The 18,219-nt window shown below is 37.8% G+C and overlaps 1 protein-coding gene across 1 annotated transcript in view; it reads left to right on the forward strand.

The window, feature by feature from the left end:
• LOC111138999 (neuronal PAS domain protein 3) overlaps positions 1-18,219 on the forward strand; it is an 847,735-nt gene that overhangs the window by 17,106 nt on the left and 812,410 nt on the right. The window lies entirely within an intron of this gene.

Consider the following 18,219-nt stretch of genomic DNA (forward strand, 5'->3'; position numbering starts at 1 on the left):
TAGCTCTTTACCATGATTGAGTAACAGTAGTGAACACTGTTACTTTCCTACAAACCAGTAGAGGGATAAAACTTGATAAACTTGCTTGAACTTAATATATATATAGAAATGAAATAATTAATGACTCTAGGGAAAGAATGGATCAGTAGTTCAAATATACTTATTCCTTTCTCTCTTTACTCTGAAATTGCTCACTTTCTCCAAAGTTTGTTACCTGTAGTCACTAAATTTTTTTTTAATGCATAGGATCCCTATTCAGATATACTGATGTATGTCTTGAATAACTTTGGGGATGAAATTTAACTACAAACTTATTAATATACCAGTAAAGAAACACATCCAGTTCTCTGAAACCAAAATAACTTCAGACATGTTGATGTGTATACTTCAATATGTTCAAACACACGCACACACACACACATACATGCACACACACACACCCTATGCAAATAGAAACAGAGCCCATGCTATAATACAGTTAAAAATTCTGTTCAGTGTTAATAATGAAGAGTGGTGTAACAGGCAAAAGCTTTCTTCTTTGCTCGAAAAGAGCACTGAGTTGCAGAAACACACATAACCATGCATGGCTATTTGATGTCCTGGCATGACGATGATATTATTTATTTTATCCAAATCCACTCTGGCTTCCCAGCTCTAAATGGAAAGTGGTCTTCTACATCCGATATCTATTTAGGAAGACTGCACTCTTCTGAAAAGAAAACAGACTATCTCTGGAGTGTGCTTTTCTACCTGGAAAATTTGAGCAACTATACAGTTTTAATAATAATATTTTAACAGTTGCTGCTTATTGCATTATTATTATGTGTCAGACACATACTAGTAATAAGCTCTTTGACACATTACCTCAATTTTCTAAATATTTGAATTTGTTACTTTGTTAATTTCATCTTTGGGGTTTTTAAGCATTGCTCAGTATAAGCATTCATTTTCTATTTCTGGTGTGTATATTGCATTTGTCTCTTGCAGAAGTTTTGAAAGCTGCGAAGTTTCAGTTTTATTTCGCCAGGTCACCCCCTCATCCCTGGACTTACTTCTGCCCCTCAGTTTGGGGCATGTGCACTTCTTAATCCTGGATTTGGTGGGAACATCACAGTAAGCGTTACAGGCTTAGGGAAGTTCTCATTTTCTCTGATTTTATAGGCTAGGACAGTTTGTTGCCTAAATGTGGTACCCGTCACTTTTGAGGTGTTGTGGTTACACTCCTGCTCCCCACCCCTAGCTCAGCACAGGGACGTTTGGCTCAGCTGTCACCTTCTGGCCACTCTTCTTGCTATAGTTCTTTATCTCAGACCCACTTGGGCATTTACTTAAACATACTTCAGTTCCCTTAAAGTTGGGCTGAGCCTTTCCCTTTTCAAATTTGTTTCCATTTTCAGAGGTTTATTTCTCTTTTTGAAAAACAAAAACAAAAACGAAAAAAACCAGTGCCCCTTCTTCTCTACTTTGATTTCTTTTTCTTGTTATTTTATAAATTCTTTAAAATCACCCCCAAATAACTGAATGCTTCCAGAAACGTTAATACCTCCTTCCTCACCCCGTGGACCTACCATTGTCTTCGGTTTTTCTTAGCCAACTATATTCTGCTTCCTTGTGTACCTCCAAACCTGAGGTGAGTTTCTACCAATAGACACTTTCAGCCTTTATTTCCATAATCTCTTGACAGCTTTTGTCACCCCTGGTCACCCCTTCCTTTTGGAGACCCTCTGTTCCCTTGATCTCTGTTTCGCTGTGCTTTTCTGCTGTTCCTCCCAGCTCTCTTGCTCTTGTTCTGGCCTCATTTTCTACTCATCTCATTCCGTACTCTCTATAGGAATCTGCCATATATGCCCATGGCCTCATCAAAGAGAACAGAGATGCCGACAGTGCAACAGTTCTTCATGTGCAGTGAGATCTCTCCTGCTCTCTAAACCCATATATACAGCTGCATATTGGGCATAGACATTCCGTTGTGGCTTGGGCACCTGAAGCTCAAAGGGACCTGAAACTTAACTGTATAGTACTTGGCACACAGTATGTGTTCAGTATATATTATATGTCCAGATGAGTGAGTGGCAAATAAGTAAATGCATGGGTAGAAAAGGTAGCCCCCAAAGAGGCTCATGACAACATGTTGATGGTGATACTGTTATCTTGCTCTGTCAAACTGTTGACGCAGAGACTCCTGACTGCCTTGATCATTGAAATTTGTCCTGACTTTCTGATCTCTCTTTTGACCTGGTTTCCAGACACACTGCTTATTTTGACTGATTCTTGGATACCTCATGTTTTTATGTTCCTAAACTTTTGCTTTTTATGCCCCAGGAACCACAGATCCTTTATTCCTAGACCTGACCTGATTTTTGACAGGGGATGCATGCTATTTAATAAGTTGTGTGTGTGTGTGTGTGTGTGTGTGTGTGTGTGTGTGTGTTTGTACATGTGTACTTTAATTGTAGCTCACATGAAGACTCCAGAGATAAGTAATGACCCTGAGTCTAGTGTTAGGGTTGAACAACTGGAATAAGCTAACCTTTTAGAAAACTGTGTTTTCATTTACATGAGCAAATATTTTATAGACTTTGATTCTATTGTCATTTTGCCATTTTTAGACTTCTTTTCTTTCATGAAATCTGTAGTTGGCATGGAGCAAGTTCAGGTTTCTGGTAGACATAGACTGACTTATGATTGTAATAGTAAAAGAGCAAACCCATTTAGGGGGAGCCCCATGAAGATGCACATAGTGCTGGTTTTCGAAGGGTTGAGCATGCTTCAGTCCCTCAATAACAGTGTCACCTCTTTGTGTGAAATTCCTGAGTATTTTCAGGCTTACTGAGGGAGAAGATCCTCTCTTCTGGATTTATCAAGTAGGAAGTATAATGCAGTGCTGCAGTCTAGAGTCTTTCTAAGCTCAAGTATACACCACAAAAAGGGGATATGTGCATCGAAGTCAGATAGCTTATGAAAACCAGCTCAAGCATTTTATGACTATGACTTAAGGGACTTAAGGGACATACCATGAATGATGTTTCATGTGAGTTTTCACTTACAGTTTTTGTGAGTAATAGTTAATTGTTGAATTAGGTAGAATCTACAGCTTTTCCTATCCTTCTAAATATGTGTCACTGGGGGCTCTGGAAAGGAAGGGGATATATTGGTTATAAGGTAGTCCTCAAACGCCTGGAAGAACTTTAAAAGGAAGATTATCCAAGAAGGTTTTCTTATTTCATGCTTTCTTTGTATTTATATAAGTTTTCTTTTTCATTGACTTATAGTCATTACCAAACTCACATGTTGAGTTTAGGAGAGAAGCAAGAAAGACAGTATTTATTACAGTAGTCCTGGAGAAGCCATAGCTTAGTATATGTTTATAGCCTTATATATTTCTTGGAACATGAGAAAAATAAAAGTAAAATTCTGCATTAATACAAAAAGAATCAGTTCCAATATAAATGGAAGCTAAAGAAACATATCTCTTCTTGTGTCCTAATGGTGGCTGGCTGAGAGGTCTTCTTGGACAGATCACCAGGAACACCACAGTGGAATGTCAAGTTATAGACTTCTTTTGGGGGGTGGGCAGTTACTCTATGCACTATGATAGCTTTTATTAATTCCAAAATAATAAAATGGATTTTTCTTATTACTGTATCAGTTAGTCAAATGTAGTCATACATTGTTTGGGTTTCAAAACATTATTTGGGTCCCTTACTATAGAACAAAATCCTTTCTTTCCTGTAAATTTTATTCATACAACATGTATACTTACATGTTTAATGTGGAATTAGGAAAAAGGAAAGTTACACAAAACCTAATAATGATTCTTTAAGACATAGTAGGAGATGAAAACCTCCAATAGGACAGCTTAATTTAATCCCAAGAACCATAACTGTACTGTCTTGTGTTTTGGTTTATTGTGTCTTCCCAGCATATATGCTTAAACATGTTCGCCAACCTCTGGAATTATTTAGAGAAATGTTTGTGCAGCTTAATTCCCCACGTAAATGGTAATTTCATGGCAGTTCTTGAAATAAACATTTTTAAACTTGAAAATATTTTGTGTCTATTTCCATTATAGAAACAAATATTTAAAACCCAAAGTAATATTTTACCAGTAATTTGAAACCTAATAACATTTCTCTGAAAAATGTGAATTCATATCTGATTGTAGTGCTGCCATCTGATATTGGTTCTGCTCTCTTTCATACTTAATCTGTATAACATGTTGTGATAAATTGCTCCATATCTCAAATGGAGGCTGCCTTTCACTTATTCAGTGTATTGTCTGATACCTTGTGTGGACATATCCTCCATTCTCACCATCACTGACATCATCATCATCGTCATGGGATGAAAACAAATGCTTTGAATTCTCTCTGTATCTCAGGCCATGTGCTAAGAGCTTTACTTATATTATCTCATTTAATTCCCTCAGAAACCCTCTGAGGAAGAGATCATACTTCCATTGTATGGGTGAGGAACCAAGTCGTCTCCTCGAATCAGCTATGGTCTTACTTAAATTACTTTAGAAAGCTACATTTCAGTGGTGAATAAAAAGGAAAAGGGTCGAGAATCATTCAGAAGTTCAAATACAGAACAGCATATGATATTCAGTTGCCTGAGTAGAATATAAGCTAAAATCCTCTTAAGCAGATAATCAAACATGAATATAAAACCCCTCAAATAATTTTCATTTGCAGTTATGGCAACAAAAGAAGGAATTAGAAAAAAAGAAAGTTTTGTTGTTTTTTAAACAAATATTTTGGTACAGTGGTATGTTGCTATGAGAAACTGTGTGTGAGTGTGTGTGTGTCTGAGTTTAGGACCTTAACTGGATTAAAGGGAGGCGATATTTTGAAAAGTGTCCTCCTACCTGTAGAGGAGGACACCCAAAACCATGAGTTGATTGATTAATATTCTTTTGAATTGAAAACTGTAAAGACTTAATTTTTATTGTTTGAGTTATTAAAACTGGATTTTGAAACTATTAAGCACTACTGATTTATTTCAGACTGCAAGGAATAGCATCATCATAAAGGTAGAACTAGACAAACCATTTAATAGCACATTAATAAATGATGAAAATGTTATCTTAATGAGAAGAGTTTGTTCTTATGAATGGAAACTTAAGTGCAAGCATTAACAAGAAATAGGTTACTAACATTATAGGAAATCTAACAATATACTAAAGTTTAGGAATTTATACCACAATTTTAAAATACATGTTTCTTTCCAATTCTAGATCCCTTCATCTCCTTTCCTTCTAGAGCTATTCGTTGTTCGAATGGGGAGTACCCAGTGGTTTTTCTCATTGTTAGTGGTGATAGATGACAATCCTGAAGAAAGTCTAGATAGAGTTTAGTGATAAAAATGATACTTTCTGGATCAAAGAAGTTGCTTTAAAAACTTAAGCAGTTCCGAATGCAAATAAATAATGGCAAAACAGGTCTTTTCTCTTGGCTATAATAAGCCCCATATTAGCTATCTTCCAGATTTTAAATACAGGGTAGCATTGATTAGGAGAGCTTTGCCAAGTGGAAAGAAGGCAGCAGAAAAGGGCATTAAATTGAAATAATGGGCAGTGAAAAAAAATAATGGATCAGGCTGTTCCAGAGCAATTTGGAGGGGAAGAAAAGGAAGAAACTTTGCAACTGGGTTCTCCAGCTTTTTCAAAGAATGTTCTCCTTGTCCCTCAGTGAAGTGCTAGCTGCAAAGGGAGGGCCTGAAGTGGGTGTGACTTATGTACTTGACACTGAGGAGGGTATAGAGAATCTCTGCTTACTGACTTGAATCATACTTGTTGACTTGGTGGCCTGCAGCTTCCAGCCAGCTCAGCTCTGTCATCCCCTGGAAGAATCATTTAAGAGACAGAAGCTGTCGTTAGTGCAGTGTTCAACTTTGAAGTTAGACAGAATGGGGCTCTCCATCTTCACGTGTAAATTAATTTTACATTTGAAATTAATATTCAGTATTCAACTAGAACTTAGTAAACGATTCAGTGAGATAATGCATGGGCAGATGCTTTATAGATTCTAGAGCTCTCTATAAATACCAAGTAATATGACAATTGCAGGGCATAAATAATTCTGGTGCTCAGTATTTAGGACTCTTGTTATTGTTACAGAAAAAAAGACAAATAGACTGGGGAAAAGCTGTGGTTTGAGAGGTCCGAGATGCCATTCATTAACAGAGGATCCCATTTTTCACTGTCTGTTCTTCCTCGATACACCTGAAAGTTATAGTCAAAGAATAATTACTTTGCCTTCACTAAAATGCATTTTCCAACGTGATCACACTTATATGAAAATAGTGATTGAATGTGGACTAAATGACTGATAATATCCAAAACAATATTGTTCCCAACTGGGAAATTTTCTGCAGCTCTTCGTTTCACTTTTTACCACACTAAAAAATGACAAACATCCATTGATTTAGAGCTTGCTATATGCTAGACTCTGTGCTAAGAATGTATTATGCATTATTCATTCCCTATTCAACCCTATGGGAGAGGTGTTACTGTTGCCATCTTATAAATGAGGATGCAGCAGTACAGAGAGGTTAAGTAAATTGCCTAAGGTCACACAGCTAATAAATTTTAGTCAGGATTCCATCCCAGGGCTCCTGAGCTCCAGATCCAAGTTTCCTATTTGATATACCATATATGTTATGGGAAATGGGCTGAATTTTTCCTATATTTCTATTTCTTTAAGTCAAAAAAATCCAATTGTTACATACGTACTTACAGTGTGCTATAAATAGAAGTGAAAAAAGTATCTCGGGGAAGACATTTAAAATTCTCTATGAGTAGAGGAAATGCTGAAGATTTAATAGAAGCCTCTCCTGTAAATCAGGTAGCCTATTTATCCTGCCAGAGGATGAGTCTATATATTTTAAAAGGTAGAATTAGAGAAGCATGAAGAAATGGTAGTTGTGAAAGTCTAACAAAACTGTGTTTAAAAAAATTCTTAATATATGGGTCATATAATGTGAATGTTCATAAAATGCTTGGATTTGAACCCTTGGTTCAAATTCTCAAGATGATCCAGGTTGTGTCTTAGATATGCATTAAACTATATTATGTCAATACATTTATAAGTTTTATACTTGAAATATAATTGCAGGTTAATTGTTCCTAAATCCAGCGATAAATTTAATAATGGTACCGTTTCAAGTTTTAAGTCATATTACTTTTTATAACCAGGACACTGTATATGACAAAGTTTATTATCTGACACAGTGTCTGCGGGGCAGGAATCTTGGGGTACCTTCCTTCCCTGGGTGATTCGGGCTCAGGATCTCTCATGAGATTACAGTCTTGAGTGCTGAGGCTGGAGTATTGCTTCCAAGATGGCTCAGCTCTCATGGTTATTGGCAGGTCTCCGTTCCTCACTGCCTGTTGGCTGAAGTCTCCTTCCTTCACTTCAGATTTCTCCCTAGGCTGCCTAAGTGTCCTTGCAGTGGCAGCTGGCTTTTGTTAGAGTGAGTGATGGGTGAGAGGGATGGAGGGAAGGAGGGAGGAGGGAGAGAGGAGAAGAGAGCGAGAGAGAGGAGGAATGAGGGAGGGAGAGAGAGGAGAGGGAGGTAGGGACAGAAGGAGAGAGAGGAAGAAGAGAGACTAGATGGAAGTTGCAGTCTTTTAGAACATTGAAAGTGTCATGCCATATTCTGTTGGACACAGACACCAACCCTGGTATGGTGTAGATGGGAACTATGCAAGGGTATGAGATACTACTAGGAGGCTGGGAATTAGTGGGAACCATCCTGGAGGCTGATTAACTTAAGTATTTTATTAGGAGAAAAATGTAATCCCCCAAAGTTTTTATGAGGAGATATTGCCCAGACTATGTCTCAAAAATTGTAGTTAAAAAGAAAAGTCTGAACCAAATCCTGTTCCAGCCTTGGATATCACTTGGTGATTTTTGTTGAATTGAATTTGTAGGTTTAGATGGACTTTGATATATCAGACTAAAAAGCTATTTTTATAATGTAAGAACTACAGGTGCTGGATTTGAATGTCTGCTTTCCTGTGTCCCACTGTGCCGCTTCTGAATCTCAGCTTTCTTATCTGTGACATAAGATGAACATTAGTCTTGTAGACTTGCGAGATCTTAGTTGTAAAAATTCTAGTCTGGTGATGAAAAATAAATGGTAGAGAGTGGAATTAGTAGATGAGTAGACAAAAAACGTTTACTTTCAGAAACGTCTTTAAAGAAAATATACATCAAAACTAATTAACTTTGAGTGTTCTGCCATAATTCAGAAAAGAATTGCAGGTGGGATTTCCTTTTATTAACTAAATAAGTGAAAAGAAATCCATGTTACTAATAATTTGATATATTGAGGCTAATTGAGAAGAGCAAAGAGACACAAGCATGTAGATTGAATGAAAGGTGAAATTGAAACTGGTTTTGGGGGCGTCTGGGTGGCTCAGTGGGTTAAGCCTCTGCCTTCGGCTCAGGTCATGATCCCAGGGTCCTGGGATCGAGCCCCACATTGGGCTCTCTGCTCAGCAGGGAGCCTGCTCCCCCCCCCCACCACGCCTGCCTCTCTGCCTCCTTGTGATTTCTGTCTGTCAAATAAATAAATAAAATCTTTAAAGAAAAAAAAAGAAACTTTTTTTTTTTTTTTAAGAGCACTTGCAATAGTGGGGACTAAACTTTTAAAACACATTGAGGTAACTGGTGTTAATAAAAATGATTTTATAAACCTGGAAGGAAGTTTCAAAGCACAAGATAAAAAGGAATCAAAGGTCATTAATAGTGAAGCAACTGAAGTTCATTTTGCTCCTTTTCTATTAGTTTACCCTAAGTTAGAGATAGGTTAACTTAACATGTACAGATTCTCGGTTTTTGAGGAAAGACAAAATGTCCGTCCTTAAATTTTTGTTGTTACTGTCTTGAGTTGCCTCTATTACTCTTAAGTTCCATGATTTCATTAATTTTCCAACCTGGAGTCCTAACCAAATATGTCCATTTTGATCCTTGTGCAGTTTCATGTTTTTTTCTTACATTTCTAAAAGGAATGTGTTTTCTTTTTACTTTTTATTGTTAATGAAAATGTATATTTGGAAAAGTCCATGTAACATATTTATACAGTCTTAAAATCATTATAAAAATCAATTACCTTAGTGTATTCATTTTCTTTCTCTTTCTTTTCCTTCCTTCCTTCCTTCTTTTCCTTCCTCCCTTCCCTTCCCTTTCTTCATTCCCCACCCTTCCTACCTTTCCTTCCTTCCTTCCTTCCTTCCTTCTTTGTATTCATTTTCTAAGGCTGTTGTAACAAAGCAGCACAAACTGAGTGATTTAAATAACGGGGCTTTATTGTCTCACCATTAGAAGGATAGATGTCCAAGATAGGGTAGATAGGGTCGGTTCCTCCTGAAGGCTATGAGGGAGAAGCCATTCCAGGCCTGTCTCATAGCTTCTGGTGGTTTGCTAGAAATCTTGAGCAGACCTTGGCTTTTCTATGTATCACCCCAGTCTTTGCCTTTATCTTCATATGGTGCTATCCAAAATTTTTCTTTTTTGTAAGTACACTGGTCGTATTGGATTAGAGCCCACCCTGATGACTTAACTGTATCTGCAAAGACACTATTTCCAAGGAAGGCCATATTCTGACATGCTGGGGGTTGGCACCACAACATGACAGCTACTCTGGGTAGGACAGCTAGCACCATCCCAGAAATGACCACCTGGAGGTGTATGCTTCCTCTCCTTTCTGGGGTTGCCTTGGTTTGGACTTCTGTGAGAATGATTTCTGTGTTTTTGTTCATAATTTTATCATGTGTGTATCATCTCTAACAAAAATATAGCTTTTGTTCAAGATGTCATTTATGAAATGGATACGTTTTTAAAAAGTGGGATTGGGAATTATATGCCAGGAATAATGTTATCTTCAATTCCCCAGGGCAATATTTATTAAAAATGCGTACTTTTATGGCTGAAAGTAAACAACTTAAAAATAATACTATTTATGACTTCCAGCAGACAAAATAGAATTAGTACCCTGTGAGCTCCATTTCAGATCACAATTTAATTCAGATCACAGACTGCCTCCTCAGTTGATGACTAATATCTTTGTGAACTTTTCTAAAATGTGTCATGTTTTCTGAGTCTGTTCAAATTATAATGAAATCCATGATCATGGTTTCCAAACTTATCATTACTAACACCTCAAATTATGATGCCCTCTCTAAACCCATTTTGTAGTGTTTTAATCTTGCATATGGTGCTTATTAAGATATACTCAGGTCTTCCTCTTTTTTTCTGTGTTTCTTTAATTTCACATATGAGTGATATCATAAGATATTTCTCTTTGTCTGACTTATTTTACTTAGCAGTGTACCCTCTAGGTTCACTAAGAAAACAAACTCCTTTTTTTTTTAAAAGATTTTATTTATTTATTTGACAGAGAGAGATTACAAGTAGACAGAGAGGCAGGCAGAGAGAGAGAGGGAAGCAGGCTCCCTGCTGAGCAGAGAGCCCAATGCGGGATTCGATCCCATGACCCTGAGATCATGATCTGAGCCGAAGGCAGTGGCTTAACCCACTGAGCCACCCAGGCACCCAAGAAAACAAACTCTTAAATAAAAAGAACAAACTGGTGATTGCCAGAGGAAAGGTCAGGGGGGAATGGGTGAAATAAAGGGAGTCAAGGGTCCACTTGTGACGAGCACTGAGTAATGTATAGAATTGTTGAGTCATCACATTGCACGCCAAAACTCACATAACACTGCATGTTAACTATACTTCATTAAAAAATACCTGTATGTCCTTAAAAAAAAGATATATTCAGATCTTAGCATTCTTTATTGGTTAGTGATGTCTACCAGTGTGACTGCTGGTCAGCCTGAGATAGAGTGTGTGTAGTAAAACACTGCCAGTATTGCATTAGCTAAAAATCAAAGAAACTTGATATCTTAGTTTCCTTGTCAAACCTGACTTAGGAACAAGTGTAAGACTTCTCTTAACTTAAAAAAATATATATTGAAAATATTCGTACCTGTTACTTCCTTGAAAGACTCCTAAAGATCAAGGTAGCACAATGAAACAAACACACATACGCACATCACACATGCACACACAGTCTTTGCTGAAGTCAACCTCATGACAGCACACTTACATTAAATACCTTGTAATCATGTTTTTGTTTTAATTAAAGTCTTCAACCCCATAAGTACAGATGGTTGCCAAATTTCAAATGACCCATAATAAATCCGGCAGGTTGCCTTGTTCTCCCATTGCTCTCTCCCTTATTAAAATCTCTTCTGGGTCTACTGTAGAGACAAGGGTAAAAAGCAGCATTTGCTACATAGTAGATCCTTCATATTTCTTTGTTGAGCAAGATACATTTTTAGAAGGTCTTTGAGAAGTGTGAGTTCAGGAATGGGAAACGGTTAGAAGAACTGATAGAAGGATTAGGATAAGGTAGCTTACCATCAAAGTCTACTCATTTCAGTCTTGTTTGCTCACAGGACAGCCTCCTCCCACAGTGGAAAGCTGTTGCTTGACTTTACCTGAAATGCTCACCTCACCTTGGGAGGGGAACTCAGCAGCTAGATACATTAGGATTAGCACACAGTTCTCTTTTTACAAAGTAGATATTTCCAGAAAGCACCCTTCCCTGTTAACATGATCACATTGCCTGCCTTCTTATACCTCAGGTGAAGGTAGGCAAGGAAGTGGTTTTGTTGGTGGTGTTGGGTGGGTGTGGGCTTCTGTGATGTAGGAGGGAGTGTTGTCATTAAGACTGGAAGGAAGGCACTTTCAGCTAAGTATCTGGGAAAGAGAATACTCAAAAGGAAGGAAAAATTATAAGAACACATTCATCTGTTTGAAGTTTTTGCTTTGAACTAACTCCAAACTCAAACTAGGAGCGGGATAGAGTGGAGTTGATTGATTTTTTTTTTTTTTAATTTCTTTTTTCACTTACTCAGTGTTCATGCTGGGTATATTCGGGTCATAATTCTGCCACATTAAGGTTAAACAGTCATCTAGGACTGATGAGATACCTGATCACAATCTGAAAAGGTTTTAGTTTGAAAAATTTTCCAAGTTTCCTATAAAACTGTACTTTTAGAATTTCAATTGTTTTTAAGTTTGGAATTGCTTGTAAATAAAATCTGTTTATAGTTCAACAAGTGTATTTTGAATTTTGAATGTCATTTCTACAGAAGGGATACCTAGAGTAGGTAACCCTTTCAAGTACTGATGTCTGAAATAGGCCATAGGGCATAACTTAAGTGAGTATATTTTTATTTTTATCATAAATTACTTTATTTGAAGTCAAGAACTATATCAAATGGATTTCTCCTCTTTTGGCACATAGTATATTGCCTTGCACATAGATTAATAAATTAACATTAAGGAATGAATGAGTGAATGGTTATATGAAGGTAGAGTATATAGAATTTATAACAGGAACCATTTCATGAGTAAATTTGTGAGTTTAATTATTATTTTCTAAGTCACAAAGGAGGTATCATTTATTATCAGTAAATTCATCCAATAAATATTAAACAGCTCTTATGATTGCTAGTCATTGTGCTGAGTGGTTTTGGGGGAGCCAAAATGAATGAATCAGGACCTCAGCTCTCAATTTCCAGTGGGGAAATAGTCATAATAATAACACATAAAAACAGGATGAGGGCCACAACTACACTGTACAGATAAAGTGCTTTAGTGGTTCGGAAGAGTAAGAATAATTCAGGTGTTTGGTGACATTTGATTTTGGAAATGTGATGAAGACAAAGAAGGTTTATATCAGTAAAGGGATATTTTCTGCAGACAAAATAAAAATTGGCTACTTGTGGCTTACACAAAGATTAGTCCTTTCCTTTTTTTTTCTTTTTTACATAATAAAAATTACAGAAGTAGGTTGTTATTGGTTTAATAACCAAAGACAGGGCTGGTGTCTCCTTCCATTCTCTTGGCTTCTTCTTTGTGGTTAGAAGGTACCTACTCCACCTACTCAAGGCAGAAAGGGTTGAAACTAGTAGAGGGACAGCCACCTTCATGCTTTTTATCAGAAAAGCAAAGCCTTTTCCAGAAATTCCAAGCTGACTTCTGCTGCTTCTTATCATTGGTCAGATCAGTGCTACATGGCCACACTTATTCTAGTACCATATACAAACTATACTAGAAAGGTGTAAAAAAAAGGCAAAACCAAACAAAAACACAAAAGAACAAACTGAAGAAGGTTTTAAAGTAGGTTTCTTTAGTGTTACAAATGAGAAAAAATATAAAAAGATGTCTGATCAATAAAGAGTAATCTGTCAGAATTTAGTAGATAATTAATCATGGTCTCTAGATTTGTTAGAGGATGCTATTGGTAGAGTAGTTTTTTGCTGTACCATACTAGCAAAAATTTGACATAAAAGTCTGCAACAAGGGGGCACCTGGGTGGCTCAGTGGGTCAAGCCTCTGCCTTTGACACAGGGTCCTGGGATCGAGCCCCACATTGGGCTCTCTGCTCAGAGGGGGAAGCAGCTCAGGGAGTCTGCTTCCCCCTCTCTATCTCTGCCTTCCTCTCTGCCTACTTGTGATCTCTGCCAAATAAATAAATAAAATCTTAAAAAAAAAAAAAAAAGTTTGCAACAAGTGCACCTGGGTGGCTCAGTGGGTTAAGCCTCTGCCTTCAGCTCTGGTCATGATCTCAGGGTGCTGGGATCCAGCCCAGCGTTGGGCTCTCTGTTCAGCAGGGAGTCAGCTTCCCTCTCTCTCTGCCTGCCTCTCTGCCTACTTGTGATTTCTCTCTCTATCAAATAAATAAATAAAATCTTAAAAAAAAAAAAGTCTGCAACAAGCACTTAAATGATGAGAGACTTCTAAAAGACCAGGTATTCGAATCAAGAACCTTTTTCTCCAGACCAAGTCTTTCAATAGTCCCAGCCTGGAGAACTTCTACTGAAGGCCAAGTGATTCCTTATATTCTTTGGAGAAAATGTTGTTTTATTTTCCCCTCTCATTTTCTAGAAGAGACCTGTTTCCATTCTTTCTTTCTTTCTTTTTTTTTTTTTTTAAGGTTTTATTTATTTATTTGACATAGAGAGAGAGAGAGAGCACAAGTAGGGGGAATAGCAGAGGGAAAGGGAGAAGCAGGCTCCACGCTGAGCAGGGAGCCTGATGTGGGGCTTGATCCCAGGATCCTGATATTATGAACTGAGCCGAAGGCAGATGCTTAACTGACTGAGCCACCCAGGCACCCCTCCCTTATTTCTTTCAAATGGTCATGGGCGCATTTGTTGATGTTGTCAACACAGGAGATTTATAAAGGAGCGTCTTTGTTGTCTTTAAATCACTGGACCATGAGATGGAGCAAAAGGTATTCATCATTTCTTTTATTAGTATCCCATCAGTTATTATTATTATTATTATTATTATTTTAAAGATTTTATTTATTTATTTGATAGACAGAGATTACAAGTAGTCAGAGAGGCAGGCAGGGAGAGAAAAGGAAGCAGGCTCCCCGCTGAGCAGAGAGCCCAATGCAGGGCTCAATCCCAGGACCCTGAGACCATGACCTGAGCCGAAGGCAGAGGCTTTAACCCACTGAGCCACCCAGGCGCCCCTCCCATCAGTTATTATTATTAGCTTTTTAATTTTTAGATTTTTGTAAATTTTTTTTGGTAGAGGAATGTAAGTCCTTTGCAGGAAAGGAAGATCGCAAATACAGCAGATCATGGAGGGTGGCTAGCTCCCATAATGTGTAGAAGAAAACAACAAACAGTTCTACATTTTTGACAGCATCTTTACTTCTTACAGGTGATTTTCTTCCTTGGAGGTTTTTTCTGAAAAAAGAAAACAAAAAAAGAAAAGAAAAGAAAAAAAAAATTTAAAAGCAAGTAAAGAATAAAGGTAGGGAGGAAGCTAGATCCTCTTTCCCCTGGAGCTGAAGCTTTTCCCCTTCATCTGAAGCTGAAGCTTTTCCCTCGAGCTGAAGCCCTCCAGGATCAGTAGACTTGGTGCCTTCTTTCAGTGGAAATACACCTCCAGGAAGCAGTGGAAGTGTTTTGTTGCTGTTGTGGTGGTGCTGGCGGGGTAGGTGTGTTGCCTGAACCACTCTAACCCTAGATAACTTCTTCTGGCTTCCTCGGGGACCACAGTGAAGAAGAAGGAAGGCAATCAGCATCTGGCGAATGGTGTATATCTGTGGGTTTTGGGCAGTTGTGCGCATAAAAATTTGGGAGTGGGGAGCTTGATAAGGCTTATAGAGCTCCTGATTGAGTTAGGTAGGAATGGGGACTGGGAATCTGTAGGTATTTCAGACAGTTCTGATGGAGGTGGCCCCAGGACTCTAGTTTAAGAAACATTCATGTAGACATGAATGGTGAGGTGGGTCAGAAGACCCACAGTGGGTCTTCATGTGTCTCACCTGCTCTGGGTCTTTAAAATCAGGGGGTCTCTAAAATAGAATGTGTGTACTCAGGTGGTTTGTAGGAAGACCCATTTTGGTTTGGGAAGGAAATAGTGAAACTTCTACTTATATTCAGTTTTTAACGTTTCCTTTTAAAATTTATTTCTTGTTTGTGTTTTGTAATGTACATGCTGTATTTGTACCGTTGTACATATTTCTAATTTATTAGAAATGGATAGGTACATACATATTAAAGGCCTATTCTAGAAAATGTTGTACTGATAGGCCAAATCGAAGAAGTTTGGAGATGACTGTTTCCAATGACTTATAAGACCCAAATCCATACCTCTCTCCTGCTCTTTACAAAAGTTTATAAACTTCCTTAATTGTTTTTCGTTTAGATATCGACATTAGTCATTGCTTCTTTTATTAGTGTATACATAATCACAGAACATATCGGAAGACTGAGAGGAGGGAAGGGCTTTGCAACTTATGTCAGGTAGAAATATCTGTGTACTAAGGTTAATTATCTGATCTAACACCTTCATTTAAACAAGCCCCTCCTAAGGAATCAAGAATCAAAGTAACTTCAGTCTCTCCGGTTATGGATCACTTCAATCATTTGTGGAGTTGGCCGTCTCAGCACAGCCGGAGACTCAGGAGTGGATATGTTTAAATGTGGATTTCCTAGAGACAGCTCATGCTTTGTCTTTAAACCTGGGGTGAGACCCTTCTCTTCTGTGTTCAAAGGACTCTTTCCTATCACGTAAATCCTTTCGAGGTTGAAAAAAAAGCATTGTTTTTACTGCATTTAATTATATCTTTAAAGATACTTTTAGACTAACAACAGCTAAAAACACCAATTGTCACTGTACTTATGAGTATAATTCATTAAGTAAAATTTTCATTTCCCTTATTTGGAGCTGGCATTAAGATTTTCCCTCCTCATATTTTCTGTGCTTTATAACAGATGGTAGGATCCAAAGAGGCCATGATTTTCTATCCCAATTTCCTCTAGTTGGTATTTCTAGGTATAAGGCTAGTATTAACTTTTCACAAGTTTTCACACACACACACACACACACACACACACACCCCTAATCTGTTTATTCAACTGAATTGTCAATAGAGGAGGGAAAAAAACCCACATAAATTGTTGGCTTGCAAAATTTGAGCAGTGTCTGTCAATATTGTCATTCTTTTAGCAGCAACCACGCAGCATGTGCAGTGTCTGAAGATATGAAATCTATCCTGGAATCTCATTTAAAAAATTTTTTTTTCATTTAAAAATTTTATTTCTTATTTTAGTACTACTTTTTCCTTGTATTTCTCAGAAGTATTTTTGTTTGGATCTAGCTAAATTGGAGAGGAGTTATGACTAACCACTGCTGAGCCCATGGATGGCGGACACCGTGGTGGCGGCTTTAATCATCTCATTTAATCTTGACAATAACCAGATGAGTTGGGTGCTACTGTTTTTTTTTTTTTTTTAATTTAATTTTATTTTTTATAAACATATAATATATTTTTATCCTCGGGGTACAGGTCTGTGAATCGCCAGGTTTACACACTTCACAGCACTCACCATAGCACATACCCTCCCCAATGTCCATAACCCCCCCCAACCCCCTCCCCCCATCAACCCTCAGTTTGTTTTGTGAGATTAAGAGTCACTTATGGTTTGTCTCCCTCCCAATCCCATCTTGTGTCCTTGAACAAACTAATTAAGCTATCAGAGTCCCAGTTTCTTATTCTATAAAATGGGAACATAATGCCCACTTCCCTGATTGCTGCTATGTTTAAGTGAGATTCAGAACTTACAGTTTATTTAGTGCATATTGTATGTATCACTGAATTAGGCATGTTTTCTTTTTTTTTTTTTTTAAAGATTTTATTTATTTATTTGACAGAGAGAGATCACAAGTAGGCAGAGAGCGAGGCAGAGAGAGAAGGGGAAGCAGGCTCCCTGCTGAGCAGAGAGCCTGATGTGGGGCTTGATCCCGGGATCCTGGGATCATGATCTGAGCCAAAGGCAGAGGCTTTAACCCACTGAGACGCCCAGGCGCCCCAGGCGTGTTTTCTTACTTAGCACTTGTAAGTCTCTTGAGGTGGGCACCATTGTTCTTATTTTATCATTTAGAACTCTAGGGCTCAAGAGAGTGGTTTCAGTGGAAGATCACACAAGTGGGAAGTAACTACTGCCTGATGCCACCGTCCTGTACTTTACAATCCCTAACGCCATTTAAAAGGATCACGCACGTCCATTTGTGGGCAACGTTTAGTGACATCTCTTTCTTTGGGCCCCAGGGTTGCAGTACAGTAATGTAACTTCGCATAATTTGCTCCGTTTAGGTATTTAAATACGTCATGGTGGAATGCATGTTTCCAGGAATCACAGTTTCCCCAAATTTCCCTTTGTTTTTACATTTTTTCAGACTTCTTTTCCAGTCTAAACATATTGGATCCTGGATTTTCCAGGTCAAGAAAGGGTAAAGCTATATAACCAAAGTTTGGAATGGGGTCCTTTTTGTGTTCCATGGCCCATTTTGTGGGCTTTGAAGTGGTTATTAAAGAAAAGCAGCTTCTAAAGGAGGAGGTGGGCTTAGGTTTAAAATCATGCCAATTGACTTGTCAGAAACTTTTTTTTTTTTTTAAGAAAAGAAATGGCATATTATTATGTCCATTTTAAGCAGCTAGATAGAGTTTCTGTGAGTGTTAAAATTATGCCAGAGGATCGTGGTTTTTTTTTTTTTAATTTTATTTATTTATTTGACAGAGACAGAGATCACAAGGAGTCAGAGAAGCAGGCAGAGAGAGAGGGGGAAGCAGGCTCCCCGCTGAGCAGAGAGCCCGATGTGGGGCTCGATCCCA

The sequence above is a fragment of the Enhydra lutris genome, unplaced genomic scaffold (genome assembly GCF_002288905.1).
Source record: "Enhydra lutris kenyoni isolate GAN:26980312 unplaced genomic scaffold, ASM228890v2 scaffoldscaffold4, whole genome shotgun sequence".
NCBI lineage: Eukaryota > Metazoa > Chordata > Mammalia > Carnivora > Mustelidae > Enhydra > Enhydra lutris.